Raw genomic sequence first — 20,129 nt, 5'->3', positions numbered from 1 at the left:
TTTTTTGGCACCAAGATTGAACCCGGGGGGGGGGGGGGGGGGCACTTAACAACTGAGCCAAATCCATAGCCATTTTTGTAAGTTGTTTAGGGCCTCACTAAGTTGCTGAGGCTAGTGGTGAACTTGCAATCCTCCTGCTGGGATTATAGGCATGCACCACCATGCTTCAGCAAGGGGTAGCTCTTCTTGAAGCATTGCCTTAGATCTACATTCAATTAATTTGCTTATCTGCTTTAGAGAGAACATCAAGGGATCTTTAAGCAAAAACAAAGGAGCAAAAGCCTTTATTGTTAATGAGCATCACCAAAATAGTATTACACAGTAGTTGACAAATAGAAAGGTTGCTCTAGAACAATAGCAATTCATTCCTCGCAAATTCAATGCACTGCACAGATCATTGCTTTGAGTTTTATGGCTTTTTACAAAACATATGTTGGACACAAATAAGTCAGTGGAATGTCCAGAGTGTAACAATATTATTGGATATTAGTAAAGCTGTGTGGTAGAGGAAATTTTTTAAATCTATGAAAATCAACTGAGCATGGTAGCACATACCTGTAGTCCTAGCACTTGGGGAGCCAAAGGTAAGAGGATCCCCTGAGTCCAGGAGTTTGAGAACAACCTGGGCAACATAGCGAAATTCTGTCTCAAAACCAAAACAAAACACCTCCGAATGCTGTTAAGCATATTGAAACATATATTTCATAGGTTTATTTCTATCTCCTTCTCTCAATACAAGATCTGATCTAGGGTCTGGAAATGTGTCTCAGTGGTAGAGTGTTTGCCTAGCATGCATGAGGCCCTGGGTTTGATCCCCAGCACTACCAAAAAAATAAAAAAATACATAAAATAAAGAAAAATAAAAAGCTCTGATCTAGATTACAGTAATAATTTCATGATTATGTACACTATCTTGGTAAATGCACAGTATTTACCTTGTCACATACACTAAGGTAAGAAGTTTGAGTTGGGAGTGGTGCTACATGCCTATAATCCCCATAACTTGGGAGGCTGAGGCAGGAGGATCACAAGTTCAAGGCCAGCATGGGCAGCTTAGCAAGACCCTGTTTCCAATTTTTTTTTTAAAAAAAAAGGATTGGGGATGTAGTTCTGTCCTTAGTGGTAGAGTGCCCCTGAGTTCAATCCCCTGTACTAAACAAACAAACAAATAAATGTATGTTTGATCTAAGACTACACAGTCCAATACAGCAGCCCCAGCCATATATGGCTATTCAAACATAAGTGGGTTTTTTTTTTGTTGTTGTTGTTGTTTTTTGTGTGTGTGTGTGTGTGATGCTGGGGATTGAACCCATGGCCTGGTGCATGTGAGGCAAGCACTCTACCAACTGAGCTATATCCCTAACACACTCAAACATGATTTTTAATTAAAATTGAATTTAATTTAAAACTCAGCCTCATTCTTATTAGCCACAATTCAAGGACTCAATAGTTCCATGTGGCTAGCAGCCAGCCACCATGTTGGACAGTGCAGATCCAGAATCGTTGCACAAAGTTCAATTGAACAATAGTGATCTAGAACATAATTGGTAGTTCTCATTTTTAAAATATTTGGTGGTATTAAGATCATACCTGATTTCTAAGCAATGTTAATACCTTAAAAACTTAATTCATGAAAAAAATGAGTTCTTTGTTTTGAAATTCTGTTCACAAAGGCATGTTTTTAAAGTAATTAACATGAATACAGCAAAAGAATTTATTTGCGTAGTAGCTTTCTTCCAAGTTGCTCTTCATTTATTAATATTCTAAAATATATATTGAGTTCCTGCTCTGTGGCAGGAAATTTTCTGGGCTCGGTAACAAAATGAATAAAACTTCCTGGCCTCATAGGGTGTATACTATACCCAATGGGGTGAGAGGCAAATGTTATTTATTTTCAGTACAGATACAAAGGTATCATGTGCCTAATCAGGGCACACAGATGTAATAATATTCCAATTCTCATTTCAACAAAATGAGACTATTCTAATTCTTAAATTATTGCTCAATAAGAGGTCATAAAAAGGTGCAAATATTAAGAATATTAATTTCTGATTTTAAAAGCATTTTCATCATTATCAACAACAAAGCATTGCCAAGAATTCAAAAATATAATTTCTGGATAATTAAATCAATGTCTGAAATCCTATTTACCTAAAGAGTAAGAAAGGACTGTCTGTTTTCCAGTGTCACCATGTCCCTTTGTGAAATCATGCTGTCACACACTAGTGATGGTCACCTCTACTGCTACAGGTTTCCTCCACAAACTATAGCCAAGTAAATTTGTACCTGGCTGAGTACTTTGGGTGGCAGAAAGTGTACCACTTTAATAAATAGTAGGGCACATTTCCATCAGTCCTAACTTTATTAGTATTAATAATTCACCTGTCCACAGCTGGAAATTTAGAAAAAAAAACTAAACATTTGAAGGCAGTTGTATTCCCTCTACCCAGAGAGATAACCACCAATAGCAATTTGACATATCTCCTTTGAGAATTTATTTTTTCATATATATATGTATACACACACTTGCAAACATGTATATATATATGGGTAATATGTTCATCTATGTAACATTACATGTGTAATCAAAGTTTTACCATTAATATCCTGCTGTTTTCTACTTTTTCATATAGTAAAAACATATTTCCATTCAAATAGAATAGCTCTAAATCATCATTTCAATATCTGTGTGATGTTCCATTCAGCAAATATATCGTGATTTATTTAAACCTTTATCCTGTCAAAGGGTTATGTTCTAAATTCTTCACTATTTCAATTTGAGGCTGGGTTAAATATCCTTGTACATATTTCTTTGTGAACCTGATTAAACGTCTGACCAAAATCTAGAAGTGGAATTCTTGGGTTAAAGTTCCTGTACTTCTTGAAAATTTTCTGTACACATTGCCAAATTCCATTTCAGAAAAATCATACATTTACCCTTATTCCAGCAGTAATAAGCGGGCCCTTCCTCCCAAGCCCTTACTCATGCTACTATTCTTGGGAGAACTTTGCCTTTTCTCTGTTTTTCACTCATTGGTTCTTAGCTTGCTCCTGGCATGAGCTTTCTAGTGTTCGAAAAAACTGTCATGTCTCTTCAAAGTCTTCTTTTTTAGACTTAACATCCCTCCAGTATGAATTAGTAAACTATTGTCAACCTGGCACCTGGAGGATCAATAGTTCCGTCCTTGATCTTTTATTGCCCCACATTCTAAAAGATGACTTGGAGGAAGCTATAAAAAGCATGCTTGAAAATTCTGCTCAACATTTATTCAGTGCCTACCAGATGCGGGCCTTAATGCATTGCTCAAAGGACATAGTGTAAATACCGAGCTCTCTCCCCTGCCCTCTGGAAGCTCCAGAGTGATGGGAGTGAGACGTGTAGGTGGGACTAGATCTGGTGATTTCCAGTACGGCACATAGAGCAACTGGAGATAATTGCAAATAAAACAGAAACCAAAAACCTAGCACCCTGCCAGGGGACACCAGCCACCTCTACTTTTTACAGGGTTGGGGCACACTGTTGGGAGGCTGCTCTACTCAACAAATACGCATCGAGTACCTTTTTTGTGTGTGCTGGGCCTTGTTCTCCAGAAAAATCCCCTGGGAATTATTTTTGAGGTGCTCAGTGAGCGGGAGCTCCCAGCTCAGCCGCCAGCAGAAGCACCTGAGGCCAGAGCCCCTCAACTATCTCCTGCCTCACTGCAATTTTTTTTCCTGAGTTCCCAAGAGAAATTTTGGCTGGTTAAAATAACACTAATGCACTTTGAAGAGTTTTAGGGCCCAAATACAGTAACCTTAAAGGGAGACGCCATGGCAAATCCCTCTGGGAGGGAACCAGGCAGTGCCTAACAAATGCCTAAGATGGCAACTCCAGAAGTTCTCTGTGGGACAAATTAGACTACTGGACTTGGAAAAAAAATGCTCAAAACTCTAAAACATTCCGCACTTGGAAATTGTGAGATGATCCTGTTACTAATATTAAACATCTAGAAAAGTCTTCTAAGTGGTGCTCTGAGACCAGCCAACCCCTCTGTCCTATGCCCCCTGTACCTTCAGAGCCCAGGTCTCGGGGCCACTTTTCCCCAGAAAGTAGAGCTTCCGTATGCACCAGGAAGTCCCCTGTCTGACAGGGCTTGACATAGGAATCACCTCCTCTCCACTGTAGCCTGGTCACAGGTCCTGACTGGGCTAAATGGACTCAGAAAATGTTACTGGACTTTGAACCCCTGGGTGTTGGAGATGCCAAAATCAATGGCCCTTCTTTCCAAAGACAGACAAAGAGCCTGTGGTTGAAAAGTGAAGGAATGGAGCAGACCGTGCTGTATGTCAGATTCGTACGTTTTAATCTTTGGACTGGTGCCTGACATTTTGATGTCACAGTGGCATGTGGTTGATTGGACCAGAGCAGTTGGTCTTTGCTTCCTGCGTATTTTATTGTCCCTGTCCCATTCACTAGAGCTCAGGGAGTGTATTTGGGCTACCTCCACTTTCCTCTGGCTCCCATTTCTGTAATTTTATGACTAAAAGGAAAAGATATGATGTGCCTGCCCTCCATGGACTTTGGGTCACTGCCCTGCAGGGCCACTAACATCCTAGGTCCTCACGTTCCTAATCAAGCTCTGTTCACACGCCCCACAGACAGAGTCTATGCCTCCAGGCCCAGTGTGGCTATCAGTGCAGCAAGCCCCTGTTGGAAGGATGGACACCAAGGCAAGGCCTGACAGGCCCTGGAAGTGCCGGAAGCCATCTCAGCAGGGATTCCAGATTCTGGAAAGAGCAAGTACCAAGCAAGACCCCTGGGCCTACAGCTCCTTGTCCTGAGCTGTGTTTGTACATGACTTGTCCCCACAAAAACCCACGTTGAGGCTCGGTGTCCAATGGCACAGTGTTGAGAGGCTTGGGCCTCTAAGAGGGATTCATGCTCTTCTCAAGGGGGTGAGTCCCTGTTCTCACAGGACTGGACTAATCACCACGAGAGCAGGCTGTTATGAAGCAAAGCCCACTCCACAGGTTTGGCCTCTTTCTCACTTGCTGCTCACACTCCCAGATGCTCTCCCGGCATATAATTCACCCACCATTTTAGGACATAGCATGAGGCTGCTCAGACCAGATAAAGCCATTGGAACTTGGACTTTTTGAAACCTTCAAAACATGAGCTAAAATAAACCTTTTTTCTTATAATTATCTAGTCTCAGGTATTGTGGTATAGCTACACAAAATGAACTAAGATACCCTGTGAGGAGGGACCAGGCAGGGATGAAGTAGAGCAGGTCTCCAAGGCAGAGATTCCAGCATTAGAGTATTAGAGTACCTTTGCTTTGAGTCTTTAGGTCACATTGCAGAGGTATACACACACACACACACACACACACACACACAATGTCTTTCTCCTCTTTTCTTTGTTCTGTTTTTAATTTAAATTTTCATTGAGATAATAGTTGATTAACATGCAGTTGTAGGAAAAAATACAGACCTTGGCCTTGCTGAGTATCCACACACATGTGAAAGGGCCCTCACTAGGGGAAGACAAGAGCGTGTGGATAGGCCCCTGGCAGGGGTGGGGAATTCCAGGTTGGTACCTGCTCTCCATGTCACTATATAGTGATGTCTATCAAGGAAGGATGCTAGAACGTGTTATTTAATGGTTTGTGAGGTTGATTGAGACATATGGTTTCTGGGTCTCTCTTTGTAATTCTGTCCCACACCCCTGCAAAGGTTAGGGGTGGGCTTGGGACTGGAGGTGGGCTTCTTCATAAGTGAATTCATAAGGTTCTGAAACGGGACAAAGGAGTGTGCTGCAAATACTGGGAAGGTGTATGGGAAACCGAGTGTAGGGGAAAGATCTTCTTGGAAAGATGAAAGTGAAGAACTCTTATTCCCCTGGGATGTGATTCATGTTTAGTAAACCTGTCTATTCCTCTGCTTTGCTGTTTTCTTCTTTGTTCTTGTTCTCTGGGATTTCACTTAGCATCCTGGTAAAATTCCATAAGAAAAGCCCCTATATGTCTTGGATAAGTGGAGAGGCTAAGGAAGATGTGGGCCTGACTAGCTGGGGAGCTGAGTACTGGGCCTCAGGACAGAGCCAGTGGAACCATGCAGTGGAGCAATGGAAATACCTCGTGACCTCTGCCACCTTGCCCTACACAGGACTGACCCAGGACCTGGCAGCTTCAAGAAGGCAGAGACTAAGTATGCCCCACCATAGTGCCCAGATGTGTGTTTAACCCACAGGAGTGCTCATACAGTGCTTGTTAAATGAATGAACCATGTCAACATCTAGCAAGGAACACAAATAAACACTCAATAATAATTGTTGGATAATTATTTTTAAGTGTTTAATTAATTAGTTAATGTAAATATAAACAATGTGTCATAATTATTTAAATACAAACACATATATTAGTAAAACATAAATGTGAATGATTAAAATAATTGATTCAATTAAAATATTAAATAATTTTATTGAATGTACTTAAATTTACTCCTAGAAAGTTTGCCTTGATCTAAAGTAAAAGAAAAGCCAATTGTTATGTAACAAAAACTGAAAACAGAGGGATAATTTAAAATAGTTTCAAGCAAATACATCCTGATTTCTTCCTGGCTTTGGCAGACCGAGGGCCATGTTCTGAGTTGTTTGCCATGGACTTGACAGAGCTACCCTTTCCCAAGGTGTTTACCTTGGACTGTGGAAGTTCTTCCACCAACCTAATAAAAATCATCACTTCTAGGACAGGTTTGCCAGGTAAGGTGGCATAAGTGGACTCTGTTTATATAGTTATTTCAAGTTCTGGGGGGAAATCCCTAGACCATTGTCTCAGCACATGCATTTGCAGTTATTGTGCTTAAATAAACCTATACATCTATGGCTAAGTGACAGGGATGCCAAGTGATAAGGTAGAAAAAGAGCAGTCCTGCAGCAAATCGAGCAAACTGAATACCCACATGGAAAGGAATGAAGTTTGGCCCCAATTTTATAACATATACAAAAATTAACTTGAAATGGATCAAAGATGGATTGATTATTTATTTATTTACTTATTTATTTATTTATTTATTGGTACTGGGGATTTAACCCAGGGGCACTTTACCACTGAGCTACATTCCCAGTCCTTTTTATTTTTTATTTTGAGACAGAGTCTCACGAAGTTGCTGAGGCTGGTCTCAAACTTGTGATCCTCCTGCCTCAGCATCCCGAATTGCTGGGATTACAGGTGAGCACCAATGGATTTCTAAGTGAGCACCAATGTGCCCTCAAAGATCTAATTCAGAAGCTAAAACCATAAAACTCTTAGAAGGAAACATATGGGTAAGTCTTCATGGTACTGGATCTGGCAATTAATTTTAAAAAATGACACAAAAGGACAAAAAAAGAAAAATAAATGAGCTACCTTATAGTTAAAAACTTTTTGTGCATAAAATAACATTAACAAGAGAGTGAAAAGATGACCTTGCACACTGGGAGAAAATACTTGCAAACCTTCTATTTATAGTGGAGTTATGACTGGTATTTAGAAATACTCTTATAATCCAACAATAGAAAGACATACAACCAAATTTAAAAATGAGCAAAGAGCTTGAAAGGACATTTCTTCATATAAATGATCAACGAGGACATGAAAAGCACCTGACATCCTTTGTCATGAGGGAAATGAACATCAAGGCCACAAGAAGAGAGACCTCACACCTAGGTGGATGGGCTGAATTAGAAAAAATGGAAAATAACAAGAATGGAGGAAGTGGACAAACTGGAACCTCATACGTGGCTAAAGAGAAAGTGAAATGATCCAGCCACCATGGGAAACAGGCTGGTGGTTCGTCCAGGTGGCCCAGCAGCCTGGGCACACACACCAAAGAATTGGGACAGGTGCTCAAATACTTATACCCAACTCTTCAAGCCAAAGGGTGAAAACAACCCACGTGTCCGGCAACAGATAACTGGATATAAACGAGGTATGTATTCACAGTCCCTGACTTAGGATGGTTTGACTTAAGATTTTTTTTTTAACTTTACGCAGGTGCAAAACCATACATATCCAGTTGAAACCATACTGTGAATTTTGAATTTTGATCTTTTCACAGGCTGGATTATACATTAAGATCCTCTCTCGAGATGCTGGGTAGTAGCTGTGACTGACAGCTCCCGGCAGCCCCACTGTCAAGTGGAAGGAGCCCAAACTTACTGTGGTGGTGAGCCATGCTACTTGATACAACTAAGTCTATAAATGCACTTCTTACAAAGATTTTCAACTCACGATGATTTGTTGGGATGTGACCCAGTCATAAGTCAAGGGGCATCTGTACCTACAATGGCATGTAATTGAGCCATAAATTACAATGCTACATGCTTCATTCTATCATGTGGGTGAACCTCAAAAACATTAGGCTAGGTAAGAGAAGCCAGACATAAAATGCCACATATTGTATGATTCTATTTATACAATATCCAGAATAGATAAATCCATAGAAACGGAAAACTCATTTGTGGTTGCCAGGAGCTGAGGTGAGGGCTAGTGGGGAACAGCTGTGAGTGGGTGCAGGGTTTCCTTTCCAGGTGATGAGAATGTTCCAGAACTAGACAGAGCTGACGGTCACATGACATGGGGTAGGAAACACTTCCGGATTCCATACTTTAACCTGGCTAACCTTATGAGAGTTTCACCTCCATAAAACAAAACAAAACCCAGGCAGCGGCAACCACCCCCAGCCCCTTCTCCCTCTTCCAGATGTCACCCTTGGGCTGGGTCACTTGTGGAGCTGCCTCTGTAGCAACGAGCTGCAGTCCCCACCAACTCCCAGATGAGTCCCTCAGGGCCACACCTGTCCCAAGTAGGCAGCAAGTCTGGCCTTGTCCTCCACTCGTGGGGCTTGGGGAAAAGACCTAGGTCTTAGGGCAGTTCCCAGTCTCCCTCTGTATCCCTTCTTATCTTCCCCCAGCCTTCTGTTAAGCAGGTCTTGGATGGCATATCCAGGACTAATAACATATTTTTTGGAGTCCAGTGCAAAATGAGATCGCAGGACCCTCTGTTAAAAAATCATTAAGAAGCCTTTCAACAGATGAATGGATGAAGAAAGTGTGGTATATATACACAGTGGAATATTACTCAGCCTTAAAGAAGAATGAAATTATGGCATTTGTAGGTAAATAAATGGCTGGAACTAGAGAATATCATGATAAATGAAATAAGCCAATCCCAAAAAACCAAATGCCAAATGTTTTCTCTAATAAGCGGATGCTGATCTATAGGGTGTGTGTGTGTGTGTGTGTGTGTGTGTGTGTGTGCGTGCATATGTGCAGGGGGCATGTAGGGAAGAATGAAGGAACTTTAGGTTGTGCAGAGGGGATTAAGGGGAGGGGTGGGGCCGTGGGGATGGGAAGGATGGCAGAATGAAACAGACATTACCACCCTATATATATGTGTGTGTGTATAATCATACAAGTGGAGTGACTCAGCACCATGTAGAGCCAGAGGAATGAGAAGCTATGCTCCATTTGTGTACAATGTGTCAAAATGTGTTCTACTGCTATGTGTAACTAATTAGAACAATTAAAAAAAAAGAAAAAAAAGAAGTCATCCTTTTCTTGTGAAAAGGAAATTTTAAAAATCATTAAGAACTTCAAGAAGGCAATGAGAGAGTCTTTAGGATAAATGGATAACGTGGGGTACACACAGTTGGAGCATGGGGTCTTGTCACCTGCACTGGTGGTATCCCAGCCCTGTCTCATGCTCTTGGCTCTACCACTGCTTCCTACATGACACACTTGCTTCTGCAGAGCTGCCTGGCCTCACAGGGCCATCTTCTGCAGCCCCATCAGCTGGATGTCCTCCCAGCCTTTCCCTCTTGCAGCCTCCCTTTGGTGCTTGGGACTCAGTTTGCCTGAGCTTGTAGTGGGCCCTAAAGAAAATCTGACTGCCACAGAGCTCTCCAGCACCAACAGGAGTAGGTGTGACAGGACCGAGACCCTGCACAGTGGAGGGGGCTGGTCCTATCATCTCCAAGGCTCACTGGAGGCCTGAGGTCCTAAATTTCAGCCAGGCTGACCCAGCACTGTGAGGTTCTATTTTCACAGATGAGTAACCTGAGACTCAGAGAGGTTGACCGACTTCAGCAAGGTCACAAAGTTGTTTGAGTTTCTTTTCCAGCACAAATGTCACTTAGAGAAACATGACTTTTGTTTTACTTTTGCCAATACATATGTAGTTACCTAGTTACCTGCTGGGACTTTAAAGGTCACAGCTTTTTTTGTTCTGTTTTGTTTTGTTTAAATTGTGTTGGTAAGTTTCAGTTTCGTTTCATTTTCTTCCTATTACTTAAGTTTCAGTTCTGTTTCTCAGGATATTCTCTTTCTCCCTTTCGGCGGGATTATCTGATCCTGTTTCTCATCATTGTTCTTTTCTACCCTTTAACTTGGTTAAAATAAACTGGTTATTCTAAGGCAGATGTTCCCAAACAGGAATTTTAAACAGACTTAAAAGTTTGGAACCAGGCCAATTTATCCTGGCATTGAACAAAATGCATCTACTTTATTAGGTCAGAAATGTGCCCAGGAGGGGCCTCAGAACCTGTGTGCATGCAACCCGACTTACCTACCCTCTCTGAAATTCCCTGGTGTGAAAAGGCCACTGAGAATCTCTAACATCCAGATCAGCCTAACCTGCAGAGCCCACGGCCAGGCTTTCTGCCTGACCCAGTGAGTGTTCTGTTCATGAGAGGGAGGAAAGCAACCTACAATCCTGCTTCCTTCTCTCCTTCATGGCTCGTCCTCGGCTCTGTAGAAATACAGTCTACCCCAGGGCTGCATGGGATGACAGGCACCAGAACGCATCAGGAACAGACTCTAATCAGTGACCAAGTAGTTAAACCATTCTTCACCAGTGCAGGAAAAGACTATGTTGACAAACACACATGCTTCAGCCACTAACTCATTAAGATACTTGAAAAGAATTTTGCTTGACACTTAAATCTTTGATGTCCCCCTATTTGAAATGATTTTGTTTTCCATTCCAAAATTAATATATGATTAATTGTGGTAAATTAGAAAACAAAAAAAAAAAGGGAAAATAGAAAAAAATCCAAAGGACAATCCTGCCATTAAAAGTTAGCTCAAGGGCTGGGGCCATAACTCAGTGGTAGAGCACTTGCCTAGCAGACGTGAGGCACTGGGTTCAATCATCAGCACTGCATAAAAACAAATGAATAAAATAAAGGCATTGTGTCCTTCTACAACTAAAAAAAAAAGTCAACTCATGTTTTGGTGTATTACTTTCCATTTCTTTTTTTCTACTCTTATATTTGCATATTGTTTTTTGACCATGTTATATATACAATTCCGTATCCTTATTTTTTTCCCTATGTTTTATCACAGCGTTTCCCTGTGATGATCCAAATTTTGCCAACTACATTAATAGTTACACAAAATTCTCTCATACATATGACATAGTTGTTCATTCGTTATTTTTAAACATCAATATTAAAAATGATCTATTATAAATATGTTTGCATATAAAGTATTTTTCTTTTTATCTCCTTAGGATATATTCCTAGAAGTAAGTGTCCTAAAAGGTACAAAAAGTTTTAAGATTCTTGAGAACATTGTTGTTACTTTACAAAATGGTTGCAGGAGTCTACAGTCTAAAAGTAGCCCGTATTCTTGGTAAAATAAGCTACTTTAAGCTATCTAAAGTAAATATCCTGTTAAAAGCAGTTTGTGGGCTGGGGATATAGCTCAGTGATACAGCACTTGCCTAGTATGTGTGAGGCTCTGGGTTTGATCCCCAGAACCACCACTCCTCCAAAACAGTTTTCACTTTTATAATTTGTGCAAAAATCCTTTATTTGACCAATGCTACTGAAAGATTTTTAGCATTCTCCTAACATGACCATCTTTGAATTTTAAAATCAAGCTTGAATCAGTATATTTATTTGATAGAGAAGCACACAGAGAAGTATCAAGTGTGGCCCATGTTCCAAAGGATACACAAGAATCATACACAGAAACAAGGGGGAAACCTGGTTGCATGGTTGCTGAACTGGGTGACGAGTGTTGCAACAGCTCAGAGAGAGGAGCTCCCAGTGGACTGGATGGGTGGGAGAGGCGGGTTGTTCTTTTCTGGGAGTGGTGGAACCTGACACTGAAAAATGACAGGACTTAGATCAATCAAGTAGAGGTGGGAAGGGCCTTCTAGACTGGGAGAATAACATTCATAAAGATGGCTCATCATCACGTTGCAAAATGAAACAGAGGCTAAAATGTGCAAATGGTATAGACCACATGTGTACAACAAAGTCTGATGTTCTATTTTCTGGTAGTCTACATAAACTCATGAAACTTTAAAACTATGAGACCTTAGCAGTCACTCAACTACCTCCCATATGCTTCATTCTGTGAAGGAGGATGGATATTGGTGAAGGATTTAAAGTTTTATGTCCAGTGTTCTCTACTGGTTCCTTAGTACTAACCCTGTGCACTCAAGTACACCACATGGGAATCTACGGAGAGCAAGACTGTTTAATGCTTTATATGGTGTTATGTTTATTTGGTGAGAGAGAGAAAGAGAGAGAATATTCTTACACAGCCAGGGAAAATAACTGGGTGGGGTGGAAGGATGCCAGGTAGGAGTGATTATGGAGATGTGAGGAGCCGCCTGGTTTTGAATAGCTTTAAAGTTTATTTCCATGCCTCTGTCGGGTTATTTTGGGTGGAATGATTAAAGAGTACAACAATTGGAACTATTTGTGTCTGCATATACTTATTTAAGGAAAGTTTACAAAGTATCTTATAAATTAAACCTTTTCTTGAACCTTTACTACATATAATTACCCTGTAAATTGTATAAGAAACTCAATGAATAATGAGGAGGAGGATATACCCCCAAGTAACTCATGATTTAAGGGAGGAAATAAGATAAAGAAATACATATCTACAAGTGCAAAATTATTTGGTACAGAGAACTTTTACATAACTTCTATTACTTACGTGGCGTCTTACAAGGAGTGGGCATTCAATACAAATTTGCTGAATGAAGCTGGGAAGGAAAGAGGAAAAGACCATTTCCAGGTGGAATAGCTAGGGGAGAGACCCTGGAAGAGTGGCAATTTGGGTTGTGTCCTCGAGGATGGCTACGATAGAATTGGGAGGAGATGAGAAACGTTTCAGAGGATGAATAAAACAGGAACCCAAGTGTCTATTCTTGGCAAGTTAGATAAACATGTTCCCTACTTGCTAAAAATTAACTTTCCAGAATAGATAAATGTGGTAGAACCAGGCACAGAGCATAAAATAGCATACACATAGCATAATATTAACACACCCATATATATATAGTATAAAATTAACAGTAATCTCACCAAGAGATAATTTTAGGGCAGAGAAAACAATGTAATCTAAAAGCATGGAAAAGTAGATAAATTATTTATCCTCCAAGAAATAAAAACTACAAGAACCACAACCTAACAACTTTTCACCAAATATAATGCTATAGGCTAGAATAGTCAGAAATGGCAAAATTTCCATTTCTGAGGCTTCTAAGAGATATTAGTGACTAGCACTAATGTAGTTGTAAAATACTGGTGGACACCAGTTCTCTCCCCATGTGAAAAGTATACAAATTCAGTTTTGTGTGCTTGCCCAGGGCAAAGGTATTGCAAGCACACATGGATCACTCAATTGACACATAATACCTTTGTCCTGAATAACCCTCTGCACATTTTAGACAGTCAGATAAGTAGAGCCATTATTCTAAGCACTAGTCTCTCAAACATAAAGGCTTTCTTGTTTCAAGAATTTTAAACTACAAGAAAAGATATGTGCTATTCACAGATGCAAAACACATGTAAAGAACTTTTGTTGTAATTTTCTTTCTCCCCAAAGAGTTTCTGGGTTTTTTTTTTTAATGAAAACAGGCTTAATCATTATTTAATACAAATCCTGAAATTTTTTTTTGTAGAATGTATGTGGATATATGGTAACTAAGGCATAAAAACTAGAGGTGGAGATGTTTACTATGAGCATTTCCCACAAAGTTTTCCATTTTGTATGAAGTGGAAACAGCATTAACTAGACTATGAAAAGTATACTGTAGCCCTATAAAAACTAATTTAAAAAGAAAAGGCAAACCGGCAAGGCAGTGCATGCCTGTAATCCTAGCTGTTCAGGAGGCAGAGGCAGGAGGATCACAAGTTCAAGTCTAGCTTCAGCAAATTAGCAAGACCCTGTCTCAAAATTTAAAAAAAGAAAAAAATATCTAAGGATGTAGCTCAGTAGTAGAGCACTGGGTTTCTCTCTCGCTCTCTCTCTCTCACACACACACAAAAAAAAAAAAGAAAGAAAGAAAGAAAAGAAAAAGGGAAAAAAAGAAAAAGAAGAAATAAAAAAAGATAAGAATAGCAAATCCTTTCCCCCCAAAGCAATAATAAACTGGATAAAATTATTAGGAACAACCATTTCAGGACTCTGTAAATTGACCAATCATAAAAAGTTGAGAAGAATTTCTTCAATAAACACTATTGAACTTCAGTAAGATCAGATGCCGCAGTCCGGCTGGGCAAAATAATCGGGAGGTGACAAGCAACTTGAAGGTTGAAATGGGAACTACTTTATTGTGAGTGAACTCAGCGGGAACTGAGCCAGAACTCAAAGTAGTGGGCTCCTAAGGTAGCGGAACCGCTTCTCTGCGGGACAGCAGAGGTATATATACCTAACTAATTACACACAGCTTGACTCAATTAACATCATCTAGATGCAGCAGTCAGCCAATAAGGAATCCTCATCTTAATGGCTCGCTGGCGGTGCTTCACAAACCACTCCTCCTGGCAAACTGCCAGGTGCCATCTTGACTTGATTTGCGGTCCCCAACAATCAGAGGGCATCTGTGGTGCTTTATCCTGGAGCTGCTCCCACCTACCCCTTTCCTCCGGCTCTACAGTTCCACCAGTGTGGAGTAGGTGAGGGAGGTTGTTTCCACAGGGGGAGGATTTCACCTGGAGCAGACCTTGAAAAAAAAGAACTGTAGTCCAGGGGCCTTGTCAAAAACAATAGGGATCACAGTAGCTAACAACTAGGGAAGTCCAGCATTGAAGCTAGCTGCAACATTGGTTGGGATAAGTAACACACCAGCTTTCACAGTGTCATCTGGGGACTGAGTCAGCCATGGTAGTCCCTGATAAGCTCCCAAATGTCAGTAGGAATCTGGAAGACTGCCTGCATGTGCATGGTTGTGCACATGCTCAGGAAAGATGATGAGCCTTTAAGATTCTGTGGCACAGACAGTAAGGGCAGAGGTGCAAACTGCCTGCACGGGGCATATGATCTTCAACTTAAACACAAATCCATTCATCAAGGGTAGGAGCTTTATCAGAGGTAGTGCTTAAGCACAAGTTTCTATTCAGTAATTGGCTGACCACTAAGATGCCCTGACCCAGAGCTAACCCCTAGGAAGTCAGGCTTAAAGCAACAACAATAAAAACAAGAATAACAATCATAACTGAGCAGAAAGGGCAGCTGATGCATGTTGTAAGGAAGCCAGACTCCACAGTTAATCCAGGCAAGTCGTAAAACAAATGAGCAAAATAATAAAAATCACCACCCACAATTGAATGGTATTAGAATCTAAAGTTGCTACAATATATTACATAAAATATTCAGGTTTCAATAAAAAGTTATGAGACACAGAAACAGTATGACCCATACACAGGGAGGATAAAGTAGTCAATAGAGACCATCTCTGAGGGGGCCCAGGTGTTGGAGGTAGTGAACAAAGACTATATTCAAAGAATGAAAGGACAAAATGCCTGAAGAGTTAAAGGAAAAGATTACAACAGCATGTCATCAAATAGAGAACACGCTGATAGGAATTATTCAGAAGAACCAAACAGAAATTCTATTGGAAAGTACAATAACTGAAATGAAAAATTCCTTAGTGGGGATAGCAGATCTCATGTGGCAGAAGAAGAGTCAATGCATTTGAGGATAAGTCAAAAGAGATTATTCAGCCTGAAGAATGTTTCAAGGGAAATACTTTCTATGTAATAGAGAATAGCATCAAAAGGCATGGGATGCAGCCAAAATAATATGTAGAAGAAAAATTATAGCTTTAAACACACCTTTAATTGAAAAGAATAATAATCTCAGATCATAATCTAAACCTCCATCATTAATAAACTAGAAAAAAAATAAAACTGAACCCAAACCAATCAGTAAGAAGGAAATAATAATGACGAGACAGGAAATCAATGAAATGAGAAACAGAAAAGCAATAGAGAAAACTCAATTAAATTAAAAGTTGATTCTTTGAAAAACTATTGGCAAAACTTTAGGTAGACTGATGATGAAAAAATCTGAGAAGACTCAAATTACCAAAAACAAGAATGAAAAAAAGCAATGTTACTATTGACCTTATAGAAAATAAAACTGAATTTTAAGGGAATACTATGAAGAACTTTACACTAACAAACTAGAAAATGTAGATGAAATGGACAGATTCTAGAAAGATAAAAATCACCAAGCTGAGCCAGGCACAGTGGCACATGCCTGTAATCCTAGCAACTTGGGAACCTGAGGCAGAAGGACCACAAGTTCAAAGCCAGCCTTGGCAACTCAGCAAGGCCCTAAACAATTTAGCAAGACCCTGTCTCAAAATAAAACATTTTAAAAAGGGGTGTGGATGTGGTTCGGGAGTTAAGCACCCTTGATTTCAATCCCTGGTATTAAAAAAAAAATTACCAAGCTAATTCAACAAAAGAGAGTAAATCTGAATAGACCTATACCAAGTAAAAATCTTGAATTTGTAATTTAAAATATTCCCACAATGAAAATCCCAGGCCCAGTTCTATTCCCAGGAAAGAATCTCTAAATCATGTAAATAATAACACCTTAAACTCTCCCAGAAAATAGAAGTGGGAGGAACATTTCCTAAGTCATTCCAGTAGACCAGTATTAACCTGATACCAAAACCAAAGACATCAAAATAAAAATGCAGAGCAATGTTCCTCATGAGGATAGATGCAAAGAAGAATCTTCAGAAAAAATAATAGCAAGGGAAACCCAGCAACAAATAAAAAGTATTCTACATCATTACCAAATAGAATTTGTCCCAGGAATGCAAGGTTGGTTTAATATCTGAATATTATATAATGTAATACACCATATAATAAAGTACAAAAAACACATGATCATCTCAACAGACCCAGAAAAAGCATTGGAAAAAATCCAACATCTGTTCATGATATAAAACAAAACAAAACAAAAAACCTCTTGGAAACTAGAAATACAGCCTGATGTAAGATTGAGCATAAAAGGGCTGGGGTTGTGGCGCAGTGGTAGGGCACTTGCCTAGCATGTGTGAGGCACTGGGTTGGAGCCTCAGCACCACATAAAAATAAAATAAAGGTATTGTGTTCAACTACAGTTAAAAATTTTAAATAAAAAGATTGTGCATAAAGCAAGGCTGTCATGTCTTACCACTTCTATCTGCTTTGAAATAGAAATTCTAGCCAGTGCAATCAGGGAAAAGAAATAAAAGACATACTAATGGGAATGAAAAAGAAAACTGTGTTCATTTACAGATTTATAATCCTGCATGTTGAAAACCTTAAAGAATGTATGTATATATGTATTTAGACACATGAACATACGTGTACACACATGCTTGCTAAAGAGGTAGATGTGCGGCAGCCATCAACAGAGCTGTCCCCAGCAGGGAGCAGAGGCTGGGAGGATGCCACTGGCTGATTTCCCTCACTTTAAATGCCCCCAAGGACTTGCAGCCAGAGGACTAGGTCGGGGAGGATGAAAGGGTGCTGGGAGGGCTTTTTGAGAACAGAATTTCGCACCAGGCAGTCCTCTCAACCTGCCTGCCTGCAGGTGACTGCCTGCCTGAGTCATTAACAGAAGTCCCAGACTCCTCAGAGGTTAGAGGCTAAAGAATGATGATTTAGTCAAATTTCTTTTTTAAAAAAATCTTTTATTTCTTTTTAATTTTTTAATGTTTATTTTTTAATTGCAGTTGGACACAATATATTTATTTATCTTTGTGTGGATTGAACCCAGGGCCTCACACGTGCTAGGCAAGCACTCTACCAAAGGCCACAAACTCAGCCCTTTATATCTTTTATTGATTTTTTAAAAATATTTAGTCAAATTTCTTTGATCACTTCTAATCCTTCTGGCACCGTCACCCAAATCCTCTAAAATAGTTCTGCAGGTCACCAAAGTCCAATGGCAGCAATGGTATACATCACAAACTCACTGCTTTTACACAAGCACAGTAAAAATCTGAAAATAGGTATCCCTATGATACTGGGAATTGAACTCAAGGCCTTACAAATGCTAGGCAAACACTTTACCACTGAGTTACATCTCCAGCCCTTTTTACTTTTTTGAGTAACCTATGCATGACTATATTTTATTTTTATTCAACCTCTGGATGTATACTTTGAAAAAAAATTGTACCTAGAAAAAGGTAAAACAGAATAATAATGTGTGCCCATGTACCCTTCACCTGGATTTACCTATTGTTAATATTTTATCACATTTGCTTTACTTCTCTGTTAATTTTTTTGAGCTATGTGAAATAAGTTGCAGATACCATGACATTCCAATCTTCAAGGCTTCAGCATGTACTTTCTGAAAACAAGGCTTTTTTCCTATATAATTATAATGCCATTACGTTGCCTAAGAAAGTAAGCTTTGATTTATTGACTAATAAGGAATACATATTCAAATTTACCTAATTATACCCAAAATGTCTTTTAAGAGTTTTTTTTTTAGATCATGAATTGCATTTAGTTGTCATGTCTCTTTAGTTTTATTTAATCCACAACAGTACCTTTCCTATATCTGTTCTGATAACACTAATATTTTTGAAGATTCAGGTTAGTTAATCTCTTATAATATTCCGTAGTCTAAATTTGTCTTATTTCCTCATCATTAGATTCACTTTAAATATTTTAGCAAAAAAAATTTTAAATAATGTGTATTTCCAATAATATCCATGATCCAAGGAAGAATACTAGACTGTCCTATTATTGGGAATGTTCACATGGTTAAAGTGGCAGCCATTAGATGTAGGAATGTAAAAAATACCTTTTTTAATTAATTGAGGTGATGCTCTGAGAACATGTAAATGGCTCCTTTCCCAACAACTCTGCCCAGGATAGTGGAAATACCTGAACCAATTACTGTATTTGGTAATTGCACAAAGATCTGTTCCTTCTATATTTTTTGGAATTCTTCTATAGAGTTTTCTGAGCACCATCCCTCATTCCTTTAATCCCTCCTGACTTTTTTAAACATCAATGATGCCATCTTACTCTTTTTGATACTCAAATTTTGCCAGATTTGGCCAGTAAGAGCCTCTTCATATGGGCCTGTGGGTCCTTTTTAGAAGTGGCCATAATAAGAAGTACAGGATTTTGTATTGGTTTCCTGGTCAAGGTATAGGAGAGGACTTGAATTACTAGGAAAGGACTTCCCCAAGCCAGACAGGTTTTGGGGGAAAAGGCTAGATACTTGGAACAAATTCAGGACTCTTTCATGAAGGCAAAATTGTAAGAGATGGTGAGTTGAAGTGGCTTGACCATCAACAACTCAACAATAATTTGCTGTAACCATGTATTTTGAGAAGTACATGGATTCAGTAAAGTTCATAATATATAATTTACCTGTGTTGGTTTTTAAGACCTTTAGATCAACTTTTTGGGTGTACTCTTTAAAAAGAATTTAATATTTAACTGCTTTAAATGATGTACGTGATCTAACCAAATAAAAACTAATGTGTATAAGATATCTTATAATCAGAAAAATTTAAATGATCAAAACAATAAAGTGTGATGATATTGGACACATGTTGGTTGCTTCTCCAGCTTCCACATTTTCCTTCTTCCTTTCCAATAGCCTTGAATTTCTTTTGTGGGAATTCTAATAGTTCTAGAAAAGCTGACTCCACTTCTCTGGACCCAGAGATTGATCAGGCATAGGCGTATAACTTCACCCAAATCAGCTGGAGTGACTCAGCACAAGTCTGACAATGCTGGGACACATGTCTATTTCTTCACTGTCAGACATGAATGCCCCAGGAGCTTCTGGCCTTTATTTCTGGTTTCATTGTTCACTCGTCTGCTTATTCAACAAA

The sequence above is a fragment of the Urocitellus parryii genome, chromosome 13 (genome assembly GCF_045843805.1).
Source record: "Urocitellus parryii isolate mUroPar1 chromosome 13, mUroPar1.hap1, whole genome shotgun sequence".
In the NCBI taxonomy this organism is placed as follows: domain Eukaryota; kingdom Metazoa; phylum Chordata; class Mammalia; order Rodentia; family Sciuridae; genus Urocitellus; species Urocitellus parryii.
The sequence above is the reverse complement of the archived record's forward strand: the minus strand, read 5'-3'. Positions refer to the sequence as shown.